General features: G+C 37.5%; 2 protein-coding genes across 2 annotated transcripts in view; both read right to left on the bottom strand.

Annotated features, from left to right (window-relative positions):
- LOC136257622 (uncharacterized) overlaps positions 1-19,287 on the bottom strand; it is a gene marked incomplete in the record, with an annotated part of 245,226 nt that overhangs the window by 13,973 nt on the left and 211,966 nt on the right.
- Positions 1-19,287, bottom strand: part of LOC136257625 (uncharacterized) — a 194,532-nt gene that overhangs the window by 156,455 nt on the left and 18,790 nt on the right. The gene's annotated exons all lie outside the window — the stretch shown is intronic.

Below are 19,287 nucleotides of genomic sequence, written 5' to 3'. Positions count from 1 at the left end.
TAACGAATACTGCCAAGGCACCAGGATGGCATTGTGAAGCTGGTTTTGGGGTTATTTTTTTGCCCAGAAAGACCCAAACCTCCGTGATCACTAATATACAGTACTACCATACTGTACGATCAATTTCCCATGCCCCAATATTGAAAAGCAGTGTGGCTATATATGGCATTCCATCTTCTTTCAGCTACATTTCTTCCCATAGAACCCTTCTAGTAGAGCGGCTAAGCAAAAAAAATCATTTCTTTTTGATAAAAGCACCAAACTTGATACAATATTTGCCTGATTTGTACTATTTCATATTAGGTACGGTGCTAAATTACCAATCATATCATGCTCAAGAATCTGACAAATGAAACCAATAGATAATGTATTGTGGAAGCCATAAAAGCACCCAATAGTAAAATTTTATAAGCTGAAACTTTGCATCTACATAGACAAGCAAGGGATGGCATAGACATAGCAGGGGATCTAGACACTTACGTAGCTTGGTAGGGCACAGTGTTTAAAAACAGTTTATTTTACCACATTTTGAAAGATTCTACATGTAAATTTGAAAAATATTCATGCTATTTAGGTAAAACTAAGATTTTAAAGCACATGTATGGTTTCCTGAACTAGAATTTGTGTACAGTAGGACCTTGATTATCCGAATCTCAATTATCCGAACCCCCGATTATCCAAACAGTGTAAGTGACTGCTCTATTAGAGTATTTCACCATTAGGTGAACGTTCTATTAGAGTAAGTGTATGTTCTATTAGAGTAGTTGAACAGAACTCAGTATATAAATAAATGGGCTTCATTTATCTGAACAAATTCACTTATCTGAACACTTTTATGATTTAACTGGCACACAGGTGTTCGGATAATGGAGGTCCTACTGTATAACCTAGTTTAAAAGTTTCCAAACATGCCCTAAGGCAATGATTTTGATGTGGCACTGTATCTCAATCGATAATAGTATACCTTATTCAACTAGCACAGAACATGCAGCGCTTTAGTGAATGATTTCATCAAAATTTGTTGCTTAGCCGCTCTACTATTCCTCCCATCCCTGACACTATCAAAGTATTGGAGGACCATAGGTTCATTAACTGTAATCTGTGATATCATCCTGTTGTTGTTATTAATCATGTGGCACAGTACTGCAATGGTGCCTTGCAACACTGATAGTGGGTATTATAGGTTTGGTTTCCCCACCAAAAAAATTCAATCATGAATCAGCCTTACCATTCTTTTATGATAACTTGGTGGTATTGTTTAATCAACCTCAAACATGTGCTTAGAGCAACTCTGCTGACTCAAAATTCTTTCAACAAGTTGCTCTATTTTAAATTTTAATTAATTTACCAGGATATGTTTGGAATTATCCTTAGTCACCACTTTTTAATCATGCTAAATCTGGGATAACAAAAATCTGTTTTCACACACAGAAATACATATGGAAAATTTTACAAGTTAATAAGGGTCATTACAATATAGGCAATTGAAGAGCAAATTCAATTGCTACATTAGTCCATATAATTAGTAATAGCATGATGGGTAGCAGTGAAATTTGAGATAAATAACACGAGTGTTGTACTGGAAATTTACCATTTCCAATACAACAAGAGTGATGTTTATCCCAAATTTCACTGCTACCCATGCTATTCCCAGTTAATACCATACTCACTGCATATACGCACGCTGTGCATTAGCGTTACTATGTATGCAATTTGTCACTATGTACTAAACATGTGTAAACACTAATTGGCGCTACATTGTTAACATAAATTCTAGCCAATGAAATTACAATTACAACTTTTTCACTGCTACCAGTGAAATATGGGATAAATTTCACTGCTACTATTGAGACTTTTATATGGGCAGTGAAACAGGTATGGTATTTAATAGTTATACCATGGCCACTCGGGATTTGCCTTATATATATATGCCCTCGCCCTTGGGCCTGCGGGATTTGCCTGATATATATATTCCCTCACCCTTGGGCATATATATCAGGCAAATCCCTTGTGGCCACGGTATAAGTAATATATACCACTCTGGCATGCTCACCTAATAGGTGAAGGAAGACAAACCTGCATTCACCACATTACTTTTATACAGAGGCTTGCAAAAATCGATTGTGGGTTTAAATTGTGGGCACAAAAAGAAATGATTGTGGGTTTCACTGGTTGTAGTGATACCATTTTAAACCAAATAACCACTTTGTGGATGAATAAAGTTACCTAAGGTGTTAAAATAAACACTTAGACATATAGGCTGTGAATGTTTGAGGCATCTTTTCATGCAGTTGAAATGTACTCTGTAGAAAAACAATCCCCACATTGCAAAAATGATTATTTAGTGATGCTTAGTAACTGAATTATGCAATGCTGACTCACTCAATTCTTTTTACTTCACAACAATGCCCCTAACTAAATCAACATGTTTAACTCAAACCCACAATGCAAAACTTTAAGCATCTCTATATAAACAATCAAAAGGAACTGATGCTTTGTAGCTGCCTTAGCATCAAAGGCAGTTGTGGTTAGGGCAATATGTGATATATAACCCTGTGATTTTCTTTGACCTGAGGTGTCAAAGTGGTATATTACTATCAAGAGTACATAATACAATAGGGAGGGAGAGTGTCTAACTAGGACACTTTCAACCAGAATCACTGCGTATTATAGACAATCCACACATTGGTAGAACAAAAACTTTACATTATTCAACACTTATCAAAAGCACTCAACACCTATCAACAGATCTCTATCATCAGTTAAGGTGTTAATTTGTTCAAAGATCATTGTCTATTCAATAATACGCAGTGATTTTGTACAGGCTGTATTGGCAGTTAGACACTCTCCCTCCCTATTTTTATTATGTACTCTTGTTACTATATAATTTCCTTATGTGATATATATCAACCAAAATGTGATAATGGTAATAGTAGTAATAAACCAACATGGCTAAAGTGTAGGCATTAAATTTGTACTTCAGGTGATGATCCAGCACTTAATTTAATTGTCTGGATTCCAACTTGTTAAATTGTGACTCTCTCTCTAAGAAAACCAGTCTTATCACCTATTCAAACATATCAAGAAATGACTGTTTCAAGTATTTGGTGTATGACAGTGGTTGAAGTTACTTGTGCCAAATTTTCACACATTTTCCTTACCTTTCAAGCTAAGTTTCCTGCCATTTTAGATAGTTTTTGACGTGAGGCTGACTATAGCAGGCATGCTCCAATAAGGATGGTTTACAGGCGGTGGAGGGCATGGTAAGACATTGTGTACAAAATGAAATAGGAATGCATACAGATGAATTAGACCAAAATTATGGAACATACAGGTATCAACTTGGCTAAGGAAGTTTCTAACACAAAAGTCAAATGTTTATTCAACACTAGCTATACAACCACATACGGCCATCCCCAGGTTGACCAGGACTTCACTAAGGCCTCAGACCATTCATACAACTTGCCACTGGGCTTGGGAAAAGCAGACCACTCAAGCCTGGCTGATTTTGACAGCAAAATTTGATACTTTATCCATTTAGCTTTGTGTTCGCGGTGAAAATCAAACTTGCTGTCATGGGTGATAAGACCAATTTTTCCAGATTCTGGGACCAGTCACATAAGATCATGTAAGCCATAGTACTTACTAAAAGAAAATTTACATAACAATTATATTATACTAGTTAAATAAAATTATTACTTAAAAAACAAAGTAGGGTTTCAGTGATAAAAGTAGTGAATCAAGAAATGATGGCAGCTATGAGGGAAAATCTCTACTTGGCATTGCAGCGATGTGGGAAATCCCACATTGACATTTTTGCTCAGGCATCGAAAAGATGGTGAAAACATGTCAATTTAGGGATTTTCTCACGTTGCTACAAAACCAAGTAGGGATTCTCTCTCATAGCTGCCATTATCTCTTGTTTTACTACTTTTTATCACTGGAACCCTATTTTAGTTTTAAATCAATACTTTCTATTTTTAACTTTTTGTCTGAGCATATATAGCTATTAAAATACACATGTAGTTGTGACTGCTGTATTAGAGTATCTTTATATCGCTACAGTACTATGCATAGTACATGAAGCTAGGGGATGTGGAACAATGATACCTTGATTTTACAAAACTAGATTGTTGAGGAGTGGAGGTGTGGTAGCATGTTCTGATCGTTAAAGGGGCATGGCCCATTGTCATGATTTTACAAGTGATGTCAATAATTGTAGATTACTATCTGCCATTAGAAGTATTAATGAACTTTACAACTTTTCTCAAGTTCTACTCATTGGAGATTTTAACATTCCTGGCATCAATTGAGAGGATTTAGACTATACAGGGAATGCATCACCCCTAGCTGCTGACTTACTTGATGCTATTAATGATGCTTATCTATTTCTGCATGTGACTGGTTTTACTCGTCATAGAAGTGGTCAAAGATCCTCTCTTCTTGATTTAATGTTTACTTCTTTTTTCTTCTTTGATATTAACTCCACTCAGTGTGTACAACACCACTCTCCATTGGGTTCTAGTGACCATGACTGTTTGACATGACAGTATGAATGTTTGTTTGACAACCCCACTGCTGAGAGTCTGCCATGTACTTACAACTACTGGAAAGGAAATTACTTGGCTATGCGTGAAGAATTTAATGAAATTTATTGGGACCTATTACTCAGCAATGATACTAATGATATCGATTGGAACCTCTTTGAGGAAAAAGTTACATCTGTTGTTGATAAATACGTTACAAAAGTTGCCTTAAAAAATCCATCAAATAAACCTCCGTGATTGATTTGATTTTTATTAATTTGTGAAATTCATAGGGGAGAGTAAAAGACTAAAGGGCCTATAGGAACACCCCCATGGTGGTCTAGTTCACTTGCAAAAGCGATCAAACAGAAACGCAGTTATACTCCACATTTAAATATACTCAATTACCCTCTGACTATGCTGCATATATCCATTAAAAGAAATAAATTAAAGTCCATGGTAAGAGCTGCACAGGCTAAACATGACCAAAAATTAATTGATAAATTTTATGCTAATCTAAGCTCTGTATGGCTATATGAGAGACAAATCTAGGCTAAAACCCAAAAATTCGTCAAGTTGTTAAAACTGATGGTACCCTTACTGGAAATGATGGAGAAAGTACTTTCATTCAGTGTTTACAAGTGAGTGTGGTGCTACTGAAATCCTTCTTTCTAATGTTGATCAATTGTCCGACATATGTCAGACAGAAATTGAGATCTTTGAGGCATTGACATCATTAAAACCTAATAAAGCCCTTGGACCATACAACATACATTCACAGGTACTAAAGAATTGTGCTGAAAGTTTAGCTAAACCCTTATTTTTATTGTTTACACAGTCTATAAGTACTGGTATGCTTCCTAGTTTTTGGAGAGAGCAAATATAACTACTATCTTTAAAAAGGGCTCCAAAGTCAGTCCTGAAAACTACAGACCTATTAGTTTGACATCTCAGGTAATAAAGGTTCTGGAAACTTTGGTTAGGTCTAAAATGGTGAAGTTCTTGGATGAAAATGAAGTTATTGCTAATTGCCAACATGGTTTTATTAAAAAGAAATCTTGTTTTACCAATCTTTTGACAATTCTCAAGGATTGGACTATTGCGGTTGACCAGGGCTATGGAGTTGATGTCGCCTACCTTGATTTCGGTAAGGTATTTGACTCAGTGCCACATCAAAGGCTCCTTCAGAAGTTAGCTAGTTATGGATTTAGTGGTAAGCTGCGGGATTCCTCTCAGATTGCTACCAGAAAGTCATAAGCGCATCTTAGCTGCTGCACACAAGGCAGACATTCGTTGGAACCACAAAAGGCACATGTCACCAGTGAGTTTGTTGTTGTGGCATAAAATGGTGGCTGTGTGCTGCTTTGTTTGGCTTCTTGCCTTGCAACTACAGTCAGCCAGGTAGATGAGCGGATGAGCAGACAGGCAGGTGGGCAGGTAGGTTTGAAGAGTAAGACTATCAGTATGCATGCATCCTCAGTTGCTCAGCTTTCACCCAAATTTACAAAAAATATTAGCATAATTTTGTCACATTAACTTGATCAGTGTGTGGGGTTTCATACTATGTTGTTATGATGGCATAAGGTGAGAGGAAGGGAGGCGATAGGAGGCCTCACACTAGGGCTGTACCGATTCCACTTTTTACCGATACTTCAAATACCCAGTACTCAGCTGGGAAGTATCTGCAAGTACAAGTACCAATACCAACTACCTTAAAGTAGCTAATTCATAGTACACACATTTATTAGTTATATACACCATATATAGTGTATTTCATGGTATTCTTGTACACGATTTTATTAAAGGTTCATGTTTATGATGAAGTAGCTAATCAAGATTCAAAAATATCACTGAAATGCAAACCAGTTTAATGGATACTCTAATATTCTTCTGAATGACTGTTCTATTAGAGTATATCGATCTTTTTCTCAGCAAAGCACTTTCACAGGTTAAGTTCAGCATAGATCAGTAATTTTGCTGGTAGTTATTAGTGTTATACCAGGCATCCATTGTGCTAGTAAAATAAACAAGTACAAACAAAGGTTATTTTATTCTCGCATGTGAGTATCTGCAACAATAATTATAGTGGTTGATTATAGTGGCTGATTCAGATACTTCATGAAAACAGCAGTATTGGCCTGATACCGACACTAGAATCGGTACAGCCCTACCTCACACACTGAGAACCTTGAAAGTATTACTCATGCCATAGCTTAAGGGCTAATACAAATGTGTTAACATACCTCTTCTACACACAACATGATTCCCACTCCAGTTCCCATTACTCTGACAGGTCCTAGTGTCACTACCAGTTAGCTCATAACCAGTGTTACATGTGAAATTACAACTTTCTCTCTCATAACCCACTCCAACACTACCGGAGCTACATGTTATCTCTCCATTGAATGGTGTTGTGAGGTTATTACACTGAATATCTAAACAAGTAAAACATTTAAATATACAGTAGATGATTGAGCACTTTTAATTAAGGTATTGTGCACATACACATACGTAGATGAATAACTAACATAATATATTATTAAGACATTGAAGTTACATATAATACTCATCAACAGCTGTCATCATACTTACCAAGTGTAAACTGGATCAATGGTTGTCGTCCAACAGGAATGAGGTTGGTACTGCTAAGATTAAACAATGAAGCATCAGATCCGAGGAATACATAGAACATGTATCCAGATGTCATTTTATCTCTAATTACATAACCAGAATCAGATGGATTATAAAATCCTATAACATCTCCAGATAGAAATTGTATTCTGTTATTACCAGTAAGTGGAATGATAGCTACTGGGTTGGCTAATTGAGTATTGAAGTGATCTGATTGTATCTGAACTTTATCAACTAAACTATACAGTTGTGTAGTTGGTGACTGTCTCCATACTTGTATATAAGGAAAATTAGTTCCAGTGTTATTACGTAATATCCTAACCCTGATGTTGGTTATCCTACCGTTACAAGTGAACTTGAGAGGGGGAACAATTGCTGTTCTATCAGGACTAATGAAATTATTACTAGTTTGCTGAACATCATTAACATCATCTATACAAGTCTGTCCAACTATTGAATGAAAACCATAACAATGACAATTTACAAGCAAATGTCATACTACTAACACATGAGTAAAGGGTATAATTAGTAGTATCAGAATAACATTTGAAGCAGGTCTAAGATTTCTGTGTCATTTTCATTTCAATAGCTATCAACATTATAACAAGTGTAAGGAAAAGTAGTAGGAATTCTAAAGTTTTAGAAGGGAACAGAAGGATACAAATTAATAAAAAGGAAGGTCACCTCAGCCCAAAAAATGCACAGTAGGGATATAACACTTCTTATTTATATCATGGACTACTCCAACTTGTTTCAGTACTTTTTATCAATGTGCTATGGTTCCTACTCTAGTTGAAAATTCCAAAATTTTTTGTGTACTTGTTTGTTAACTTTTTTTGTAAAATGACTGGTGAACCCACGCATACCGCATCTGAAAAGGCACCGCACGCCCCAGCTATATCAATTATCGTCTGAAAAGTGAAGTATCCATTTCGCTTCGTTGTCAGCTATGTTCAACCCATTACACAGCAAGAACTGTTCGAAAACACCTCTACAATCCACGCATACCAAAAGAAAGAAATCGTGCCGCGTGCCCCAATCATATTAATTATCGTCTGAAAAGTGAAGTATCCATTATGCTTTGCTGTAGGCTATGTTCAACCCGTTACACAGCAATACGAATCAAGAACTGTTTGAAAAGCACCTCTGCATATCAAAATAGCCATGATGAAAAAGACAGACAATTTCCATTTCGAAGGGAGGCCATCATGTGCTCGTGCCAAATTGATACCTTCCCTGTCAGCAAAGAAGAATGGGACACAAAGGAGGACACTGGTAAGTCCATGAAGAATGCATTGTATGTACTGCGGTGTGCCAAAAGGCACCTGTCGGGCTGAAGCGACGTCGAACAGTGAAAAAATCAAGCCTGTAGCCTTAGTCGTTATCGAGTTACGCTTGTCTGAAGGCATCAGTCAGTCAGTTACTTACTCAGTCAGTAGAAAATTCCGTTGAATAAAAAAAAAATTAAAATTCCGTAGCAACTTGTTGAAAGCGTTTCGGGTCAACCTGAAAGCTTGTTTGGGCTTAGTTTTACCTCACCAATACTGCCTCATCGTCGTAAGGGAAAATTGAGGCTGATTTTTTTGGGTGATATTATTTTGTGGGCCACGCCTACTCTTTTGTGGTCCCTATTATACAGTTACTATCATACTGTATGATAAGCCCTACTCTACCTTTTACACATTCGTTAGCTATAACTTTGTTAACAATGATGTTACCAAATAAGCTATGCTGTCTTTGTACCTGTCATAGGTTAGCTATACAGTACACAGTGTTGGGCAAGTTACTTTTTAAAAGTAACTAGTTACATATTACTTGCAACTGAACTATTTAGTTACAGTTACAGTTACATATTACCAATAAAATAAAGTAACTATAATAATATTACATTTATATTACTTTGTGTCCACAGCCTTAAGCTGTCACGTGTGAAACTACCACCTTATCACGTGACATGATTGTATTGTTGGACAATATGCAAATCTTGGTTATAAGTAAGAAGCTGGTTAATAAGCTTCATTCAGTAGGCTTCACTACTTCGTTGTGGCTTAGCGTTACTCAGTGGATTACTAACGAGATTAGTAACTTCGTTACTTGTAGTAATAATATTACATAATATTAGATTTGTTACAGTAACTACATTACTTAGATAACGTGTTACATTTGTAAGTACATGTATAATAACTTGAGTTATATTACCTGTTTTTATAGCGTATTTCGTTATATTACTTAGATACCATAAAAGTAATAATATTACGTAACGCGTCACATAAGTAATGCGTTACTCCCAACACTGACAGTACACATTGATCATTGTAGTGGGAATATTGTGGAACACAATAAGTAATTGCTGCACATAAGGACGATGGTACTGGAGCGACTGAAAACTGACAGGGAATTGTGACAAAACATAATATGCAGGGTTTCTATGAGATCATGCATTTAATACATTATTATTCATGTATTTAATTAGAAGTTTTGTATATGCATTTATACACTTAATAGTGTTAACAGCTTTAGATAGTTATTTGACTATTCTAATCATGTATGTATATGATTTTGCTGACTGTGTAGACAATAGTAAGCACATGCAAGGATACATAAAGAAGTGTTAATACTGTAATAGCGAAGAATGTGTTAGTCGCAAAGAAATGCGTTTAGAAATGCAAGCAGTTAAACCTAGCCGCTAAACAACAAACACACTAATACTAAACAAGATGTCTTACGCGTGTATTTTGTCGACGACGTACGATAGGTCCTGTATAAACCAAACGTCAAATCACAAACGTATTCTAAAAGTTTGGTGCGATAACACGTGTATTCACAATGATTATGGAAGCCCTATTGATATGGAAGCCCTACTGATGAGAAATGGCCATGATAAAGAAGGATCAAAGGAAAATCAGTAAGCAATAGTGCATACATTGTAGGATATTTAAAATACTAAAAGTTTCATCTCTATGAAATTCGAAGCATTTCTGCCAAAGAAGTAAGGCTGTAGCTGTAGCCAATTTTCTGCTATGCTTGACTGAACGCATCAGGCAGTGAGGCAGTAGAAAATTCGCGAAAAAAAATTTTTTTTTTTTAAATTTCGTAGCACCTAATCGAAAATGCTTCTGGTCCTTCTGAAGGCATGTTTGGGCTTGGTTATACCTGACCATTACTATCAAGTGGCGGTGAAGGGTTTGCAAAGATGATTTTGGCTTGATTTATTTTTGTAGGCCACGCCCACATCTTCATCGTCCCTACCTATATCGTACTGTATGATACCTGCAGCTATATTAGTGGACATTTATACTTCAGTAATAATGCTTCTCAATAATTCTTGTTAGTTGATACACTTAATTTTTGTGTCCACTCATACCACATTAAAGGAAGGAATGGCACCAGACATACGTACTATAAATTTAATCATCCACTGAACGTGTGCCCTGACTATCAAATGCTGAAGAACAGTGTGGCTATTTCATATGTTTACAGTAGTGTTCCTTCCATTACACAGAGTTACAATTGAAGAAGAGTATAAGAAGTGCCTCTGCAATCAATCAACCCAATGTGAAAACTAAAAACAATTTCAGTTGGCCAGCACAAGATGTGCTACTCATGAATCAACACCCATGCACTAGCGGAGAAACAAATTGGACACAATTGATGACAAAGGTATGTAAGTCCAAGATGTATATATTGTAGCTGTGAGTAAAGAGGTACTTCGCATGCCTAATGTCTTAAACAGTGAAAAAGTTAAGCCTGTAAAGTCAACCATAATCAAGTTATACTTTGACTGAGGATATCCATTAGATAGTCATTCAGTTAAATTTAAGTTAAAAGCATTTTGAGTCATCAGGGTTATTATGAGCACATACTTGAGGTTGATGTATACTTAAACAATATATGGCTAGTTATCATGAAAGAAGTGTAAGGCTGATATTTCAGCCCACACACATGCACAACAAAGACCAAACCTTTGCGGTACTTATGGGGCTCTTGTTACTAAATTGTGCTACATGATTGATAGCATGATTAACGGGATGATTTTACGGATTAAATCATACTGTTTATGAACCTACCCTAATGTCCTCCCATGCTTTTATAGTGATTTTATAGATCCAGGGATGGGGGTGGGTCAAAAGAAGTGGTGGAAGAAGTAGATGATGTAAAGGGGCTGACCAGAGTATAGAATCTCTGGCAGCAGAAGGTATGCTTCCTCCAGAAGCTGGAGCCATATTAAATTAGCTTTCATAATATCTCAAAATTAATTACAAGTACAATTTTGAAGCATTTCAACTAAAACACCAACTTTTAGTCAAAGTAACAGGCTATTTGCAGTGAATAAAAAGCTCTTGTTTATAGAATAAAAGCTGTTGACTACACGGTTAATACAGTATTTATAACCAGCATTTAGATGCCTGGTACAGTGGTAAGATACCAGCTCTCACAGTATGAGGTACAGTAAGTGGTCCAATTCCTGCTGTAGCCATCTATATTGTTTTTAGGTTACCTTTATGAACATGTGTTTTGAAGCGCTTTGACTGCTCTATTAGAGTATTTGAGAATTCTATTAGAGTAGACTATGTTAATCTTTTTCACAGGTTTAGTCCCACTCCAAGGATATTATTTTGGTGAGATCTGAGGAGGGACTAAGCTTCCATAAGGGGGGTTCAGCTCCTAGCTGTCTAAGGGATTCAAGCGTTTCATGGGACCAAGAGCCTTGGAATGAGCCATTGTGAGAAGTCACATGATACCACGGACAACTATAAAGGCTCACGTGAAAATCCCAGGTATCAGTCAAGCAGAGAATCGCAAAGAAGTTGTAGCTTGACTCCACCAGAAGTTATATAACTGAACAGTCTACTTTTTAGGATCGTAGATAAGAACTCAATGCTTTTGTTTTATATTGTTGAAAAAGGAACAGCTAAACTATAACTTCATCATATCCGCATAATTCCATGCCACGTTTGTATGTGGCTCATGTCTGTGTACTCACCTCACTTCTAGTGGAAGGGTTTTGTGGAAGCATGTCTGTGATCTCATTAGAGCAAAAGGTCTCATGGAAAGACGCAATATTGTCATGGAATATACAGTGGAAAACCATGTAGTGAAATGTAAGATACATGTACCACAATTAACTAGTACTCAAATAATCTTTGTAAGTATGTACGTGACAACACATTATCCTCTACAGTGATGTCAAACACTCATGAATCAGTATATGTATTTGGGAGCCACCATTCACGTGATCACCAAATAAAACCACAATCACAATGTGACAGTCACCTTTAAACTCGCTGAGCTCAACAGGCCTAGGTGTACAGGGTTTATACCACCCAGCAGCACCTTGATAAGTGAGGTAGCTATCTGAGATCAGTTGGTTCAAGGATATGATGGCTTGATAACGACGCCGGCTATATCCGAAGTTACTGAATCCAGATTTTACATAGTACAATGGATGCCTGATGCTTCTTGAACCTTCAGAACATTCAAGTAAGTACAAGAAATATAACTGTGTATAGCCGTAAGTGTATAGCTACAGTAGAGGCGACTCATGCCATGCAAATGTCTCAGCCCCCTCGCATACGTTTGAAACAGCGCCTGACATCTATGGTTGTCTGTGTAACCTGCAAGAAGGAAGTTACGGACAAAGACAAGGTCATGGTATGTGACCTTTGTGACAAATGGGAACATGTAGGTTGTTTAAAGCATAATGATAAGCTGAGTGATAAATTGTATGAGGCACTGGTCGGGTGTTGTTCTAAGGCTGTATTGTATGTGTGTTCACCTTGTCGAAAGAAGGGCATGATAGCAAGTCGATTGCATGTTTCAGAGCTCAAATGTTTGTGTCTACAAGAAGCGAGACACAAAGAGCAGCTGGCCAGCATGCTACATGGTGATGAGCTCAATGCAGTAGTGCACAAGCTACGTGAAGAGAAGAGAGCACTTATAAAAAAGTGTGGAGGGTGAGATTTAACTAAGCAATTAATGTCACTGCATGGAAAGGTCAAGACACCTGCTGAGGTTACAGGGTCAAGGTCAGAACAACAAACTGAGGTACAAGTGTAGTACCATTGTTGCAGACTACAGATACCCACCATAGTGATGGTAGTGGTTCTACTTTGCAGATGCTAGTGATAGCAGTTCATCTCAACAGAGTGCTTAATTATCTGGTAGACAGAGCAGGACGTGCAACGTCATCCTCCTGGATTCTGTTCTCTTACTAGCACAGTTGACAAATTTAGTGGCAAATCAGGTAATGATGACTTTGAGGTTTGGCTATTAAGCAACCGATGATTGTGGGTGGAGTAACCAACAATGTGCTTGGTGGTTTTCATGGTTTCTAACTGGTGCTGCCATAGCAACTTGGCAACATACCGTTAAGGAAGGGGGCAAGTGAATATGACCAGTGAACACCACCTAGCAACCTGGATTATTAGAATCTTTGTGCACACAAGACACCATTGTGGTACTGGTTACATATCAGAAAAGACCAATACATGCATACGTATACTAACAAAACAAAGCTTCCTGGTCAAAGACAGTGGAGATCTATCGTGGACAGTACGGTGTTCATCTTGACCCACACACAGCTTATCAGAGGTACCAAGAACTTCAGTATAGTCAATTTGGATCTGTCTAAGGTCTGCTGGATGAAATGCACAATTACCAGTGCATGGCACCTCATAAGTTAACTGATGAGACCCTGGAATCTATTTTGTGGAATAAGGTTCCACTGGAACTCCAGAAAGAATTAGGAGAGATTCCCAATGATTCTGTACAAGATCTACTACAGAGACTGTTGCTCGCAGAAATGGTTATTCAGGAGATAGCTAGAAGGAGTGGTATGGGTGAGAAATTTTCAAAGAAAGAAAGACAGAGTCAAACCATCTCTAGTTAGTTTAACAAGGTCTCTCAAGATAAGAGTAATTCCAGTGTTCCAACAAAGCCTAAGAACCAGTCTGAAATGTCCACGAAGGGTGTCAAGTGCTATAGCTAGGTATCAAAGAACAGGGCAGCATGTGGCTGAGAACTGTACAGAGTCTACATTCAAATTCTCCTTTTGGTGTTGACTGTCCAGAAGCTAAGGAAGAAACTGAGTTCAGCAGATTGATGAACTATGGCTATGTACAATAGTAGCAGATTTTGATACACAGGTAGTATCTATTGCAAGTGGCAAAAAAGGGCCCAACTACAAAGTGGATATTGTGGTTAATGGAACTAACACAAGAGCCCTTTTAGACAGTGGGACACAAGTTAGACAGAGACACCTAAAGTTAGATGCAGCTGGTGGTGAATCATTAGATGCTAAGGGTGTTACACCATTACAAGTAACCATTGCTGTAACCAAGTAACCAAGCCAATCAGCCAAGCCAATTTGGAAAGGCGAGTTACAGAATTGTGATTTGATCCTTGGTACATGTACTAATGCCATGGAAGAGTTGGGTTATAGAATTGCTAACAACAAGGGACAACCAGTGATTTCAAGCAAGAACATAGAATCAGCAGTAGTAAGGAGAGTTTTATTACTGATCTCATATCCTGAGATTATAGGGCCACAGCAGACTAGAATAGCTCAAGTGGAGCTGAGTGACATCAATGATTCAGGCGCAACTAGTCAAGTAGGAGTAGTGACACCTGATGAGTCACGCCAGAGAGCAGTGTGACTATTTAGAAGGTTATTGGACTGGTGAAAGTTCTGGTCACTAATTGGGGGCAGAGCCATTAGATTTTCCTAAATGTACTATTGTTGGAAGTGTTGATACTGTTACTATAGTTAGTTGATGATGACAAAATTTGGCAAGAGAAATCCCCTGCAGCTGTGGTTGTGGTGAATGCAATACAAGACAACAGTGATTGTGAGAACTTCTTGAAGCACAATTGGATATTGGCAAGGATTGTATACCGGAACAGAGGGCAGCTGTGATTGGCTTGATGAAGCACAAGCATGATGTGTTTACTTTAGCAGACCAGGAACTTGGAGAAACTGACTTCGTAGAACACTCCATTGACATGAGTGATACTACCCCATTGAAGTCTTCACCAAGAAGGCTAACATATGCTCTACACATAATGAAATTGAGAGTGAGTTACAACATGTAATGGATATTGGTTGTATAGAACCCTCAGGGAGTTTCTTTTGCTAGTTTCAGTAAGGGAACAAGATGGATGTCTACATGTATGTGCGTACTATAGGGAATCAATAAGAAAGCTATTCCTGACCAATACCCAATCCCAAGAATTGAAGATCCGATTGACACTGTTGGTCATTGCAATGGGAAAATCTTTGCCATGTCAGACCTAATGAAAGGGCATCACCAAAATTAGGATGGCGTTTGGGTCTAGAGATAAGACAGATATTACATGTCACTTGGGACTATTTCAATACAGAAGGATGCCATTTGGGTTGACAAATGCACCCACTACATTTCAAAGGTTAATGAATAAATTGTTAGTGGTCATGATTGGAAATTATCTTGACGATATTCTAATAGTATCCCAGTCATTTGAAGAGCATCTAATTCATGTTAGGAAAGTTTTACAGCAGTGCTTGAAATAGTATCAAAATAATCCGCTGTCAAAATGTCTGGACAAAGTCACCAATGACCTGTCATTAATTGTGGTTGTCCAATCATATTCAAAATGTACTTCAGAATGCAAAGCATGCTAATTCTAGGGGGTCTGGCATGCCCCCAGGAAAATTTTAAAAATTACAACGTCTGAGATCACATCTGAAAGCGGGATAAGTTTAATCTGTGAATCAATTACAAACATTTTACCATATACAGATATATGATTAATTTTATTTTTGACAGGAAACAAGAATTGATCAGTTTGTGTTATTGTACAATGACAATTTGTATCTTACTAATAATATCACAATAAAATGTTACAATTATTGAATGTATTTATTACATTGATAATTACAGTAAGTGATATGGTCATAAACAGTCACAGCTAATTCAAACTCACAAATAACTCCCATCTTTAATAGTTTAGCAATTGTGTAAGCAATATCCATTTTTCTTTTAATCTTCAACCTGGCAGCCTTGCTAAGGTTGGCTTGAGCCATTGCCCTTACAATTGGTGCACATTCCATCAAGCTACTGGCTGCTTTCTTGGCCTCCAATGCCATTGCTTGCTTGTTCATATCGGTTGCCACGTGATCCTTGATGGTCAAAGTGTGAATATTGGTCGTGCCTCTTTAATAAAGGCCGGCCTACCTATAGTGTCACATCGAGCAGAGCTTATCATGTTAAACACTTCACATTTTTTACATGGTCACATGCTCCGGATCACCAGATGCTGTTTCAAACCTGTGTTCTGCAACCGTCATATTGTCTGAAGACTTTTATCATTTCAGACACCACTGAATTTCTCCACCATTTTCTTTGCTACTACACGCTTCCGCGACCATTGCTATCTGCATGCTAGCAGTATCTTCACTGGCTCTCTTGTGTCTGGACGATGTGTATGGACAATTTGTCCGGATAAATAGGAACTTATCCAGACATTCCGTGTATTGTCCGGATAATGTCCGGTTGTCAAACGTTATTTCGAGCACTGTTTTACAGTGTTTACAAGAAGCAGGTTTAAGACTCAAACCTCATGCATTTGCTCAGTGAGATTACTTATTTGGGCCATACCTCTTCACCACAAGGAGCGAGACCAAATAGCAACAAGGTGAGAGCTGTGAAAGAGTTTCCTACACCTACTTGTTGTAAAGAAGTTAAGAGCTTTCTTGGTTTAGTCAATTTTTATCATCATCATTTACCAAATCTTGCAGTGGTAACAAGGTCGCTTACTGCATTGACAAGGAAAGACAAGAACACAGGGGCTACAGTATCTTTTGTGTGGGATAGTCAGTGTGAGTCAGCTATTCAGTTAATCAAGAGTATGCTAGTTTCAGCGTGGCTCTTACACCCACCTGATTTGAGCAAACCTTTCTTCCTGTAGGCTGATGCTTGTAGTAAAGGGTTTGGTGCCTTTTTAGAACAGGAAGGTGTGATGGCAGAAGATATCCAGTTGCTTATGCTAGCAGACAAACTAATACAGCAGAATTCAACTATGCTCCAAAGTTGGGTTCGTTACTCTAAAAATGTAACTAGTTACATATTACTTGTTACTTTTACGTGATGTAGCACGCTACAGTTACATATTACCTACTAAAAAAGTAACGAGTTACATATTACTCACTACTCTGAGGGCTGTAACTAGTAATGATATTAGATATTACATTTGTTTGTTACAAACTATAAAGTAAGTCCAACCTTCTAAATACAAGCTACCAGTCTACAACTACAAGTGACACGAGCGAGACACTTGTTTCTCTGGTGTGATTCAGCCACAAATACATACTTTGTTGTTGTATCTTGGCCTCAAGAGCACTCCCCATACACTATCATTCTTTGTCCATGCCTATAATGCTATATCCAGTCTTGTCTGGATCCAAAATGCAATCATCAATCATGTGCCTGGATCCAAAATGCAATCACCAATCATGTGCTGTCCTGCTTGCTTATAGGAGTACAGCTCATCAATCAACAGGTGAAACACCTTTTTATTTAGTACATGGCACAGAACCTAATCTTCCAACAGTACTGAATTTTCATTTTCCTGTGAAAAAGTTTCCTGTGGTAGAGACGTACTGATTGTGGTGCTACATTAGAGATGGAACTGAAGTATGCCCGATCACTTGCAAGAAGAACTTAGAAGCTTCCCACAAGCAACAGAAAAGGTATCACATGCATGATAAGAACACAAAGGACCGTGATTTTAAGGTTGGAGATCTGGTAATGTTTAAGGTACAACCTAAATATAAACATTTTCAAGGACCATTTGTGATTATTTCACTTACAGCAACTAATGCTGTCATAAAAGTCCAAGGAGATAAGGCTGGGAAGTCAATGAATGTGTCAAGACAGAGACTATCTAAATGTAATCAACAATTGGGCAATGCAAGACCCTGGTTAGGCCAATCAGGAAAGGTGAACTATTAGGAAACCAAGATCACAAGCTCAAAGTAGAGTGACAGCTGACAATGTATTATAAAGTGGACACTCACAGCCAACTCAATATGTGACAAGATCAGGTTGTACTGTGAGGAAACCAGTGAGATTAGTAATACAGGATTTTCAGGAAGATAGTCATGAAGGGCCATCTTTAAAAGGAAGGGGAAGTTGTGAGAAGTCATATGATACCATGGACAACTGTGTAGGCTCACAGAAATCAGTCGAGCAGAGAGTCGCAAAGAAGGAGTTATATAGCTGAACAGTCTACTTTTTAGGATCATACGTAGATAAGAACTCAATACTTTTGATTTAATAATAAATCATTCAATACAGTGTGTGTGTTCTGGGAAGAAGTACTACTGGGTTCCTACACATAGTTACCAATTTTTGACTGATATAAACTTGTGCTAAATTTGGTACAATAAAAATCAGTTTATCACATACGGAAATATATAATATTTTAAAGGCATAAGGAAAGAATTTACAAGCTTGTAGAGGGATCATTGCAATAAAACATGAAGGGGATTTTCACCTAAAGTACAAATTCAATTCCTACTTTAGCCCATATAATTAATCAACAGTAAACCTACATGGCTAAAGTACTGTGTATATGTATAAATTTTTGAGGTGTGTAATTTTTGCAGATTGACAAATTTCAGGATTTTTTTTCGAGGATCACTTGTTCTTTACTGAGGTTACCAATTAGAAACCATACAGCTAACCCTGATGATTGTTAATTTTTGAGGATAAAAATTTTGCAGCAAGCTATCATCTGCAAAAATTACATCCCTCAAAAATTTGTACATATACCAGGGGAATTGGAGCAGGCCAAAGATTGAGGGGGCCAGATCAGCTGTAAGCCAAAGACCAAAAAAAAAAAAAAGGTCATTACCTGCTAACAATAGCTGCTCTCCATCAACTTTATCTCCTTATTTATAATTACACATACATAGCTAAGTAGCTTGCTACAATGCTTCTCTGAATACTGTGACTGCTCTATTAGAGTATCTAGATCCTGACTGTTCTATTACAGTATCTCGATCTTTTCTTGCAAACAGTGTCCCATAAAAGTGCCCCCCCCCCCCCCCCCATCTCCACTGCCTATGACATATACAATAGGTGCATTTCAG

The sequence above is a fragment of the Dysidea avara genome, chromosome 6 (assembly GCF_963678975.1).
Source record: "Dysidea avara chromosome 6, odDysAvar1.4, whole genome shotgun sequence".
NCBI lineage: Eukaryota > Metazoa > Porifera > Demospongiae > Dictyoceratida > Dysideidae > Dysidea > Dysidea avara.
Note: the sequence above shows the minus strand (reverse complement) of the source record. Positions and strands in the feature narration are given on the sequence as shown.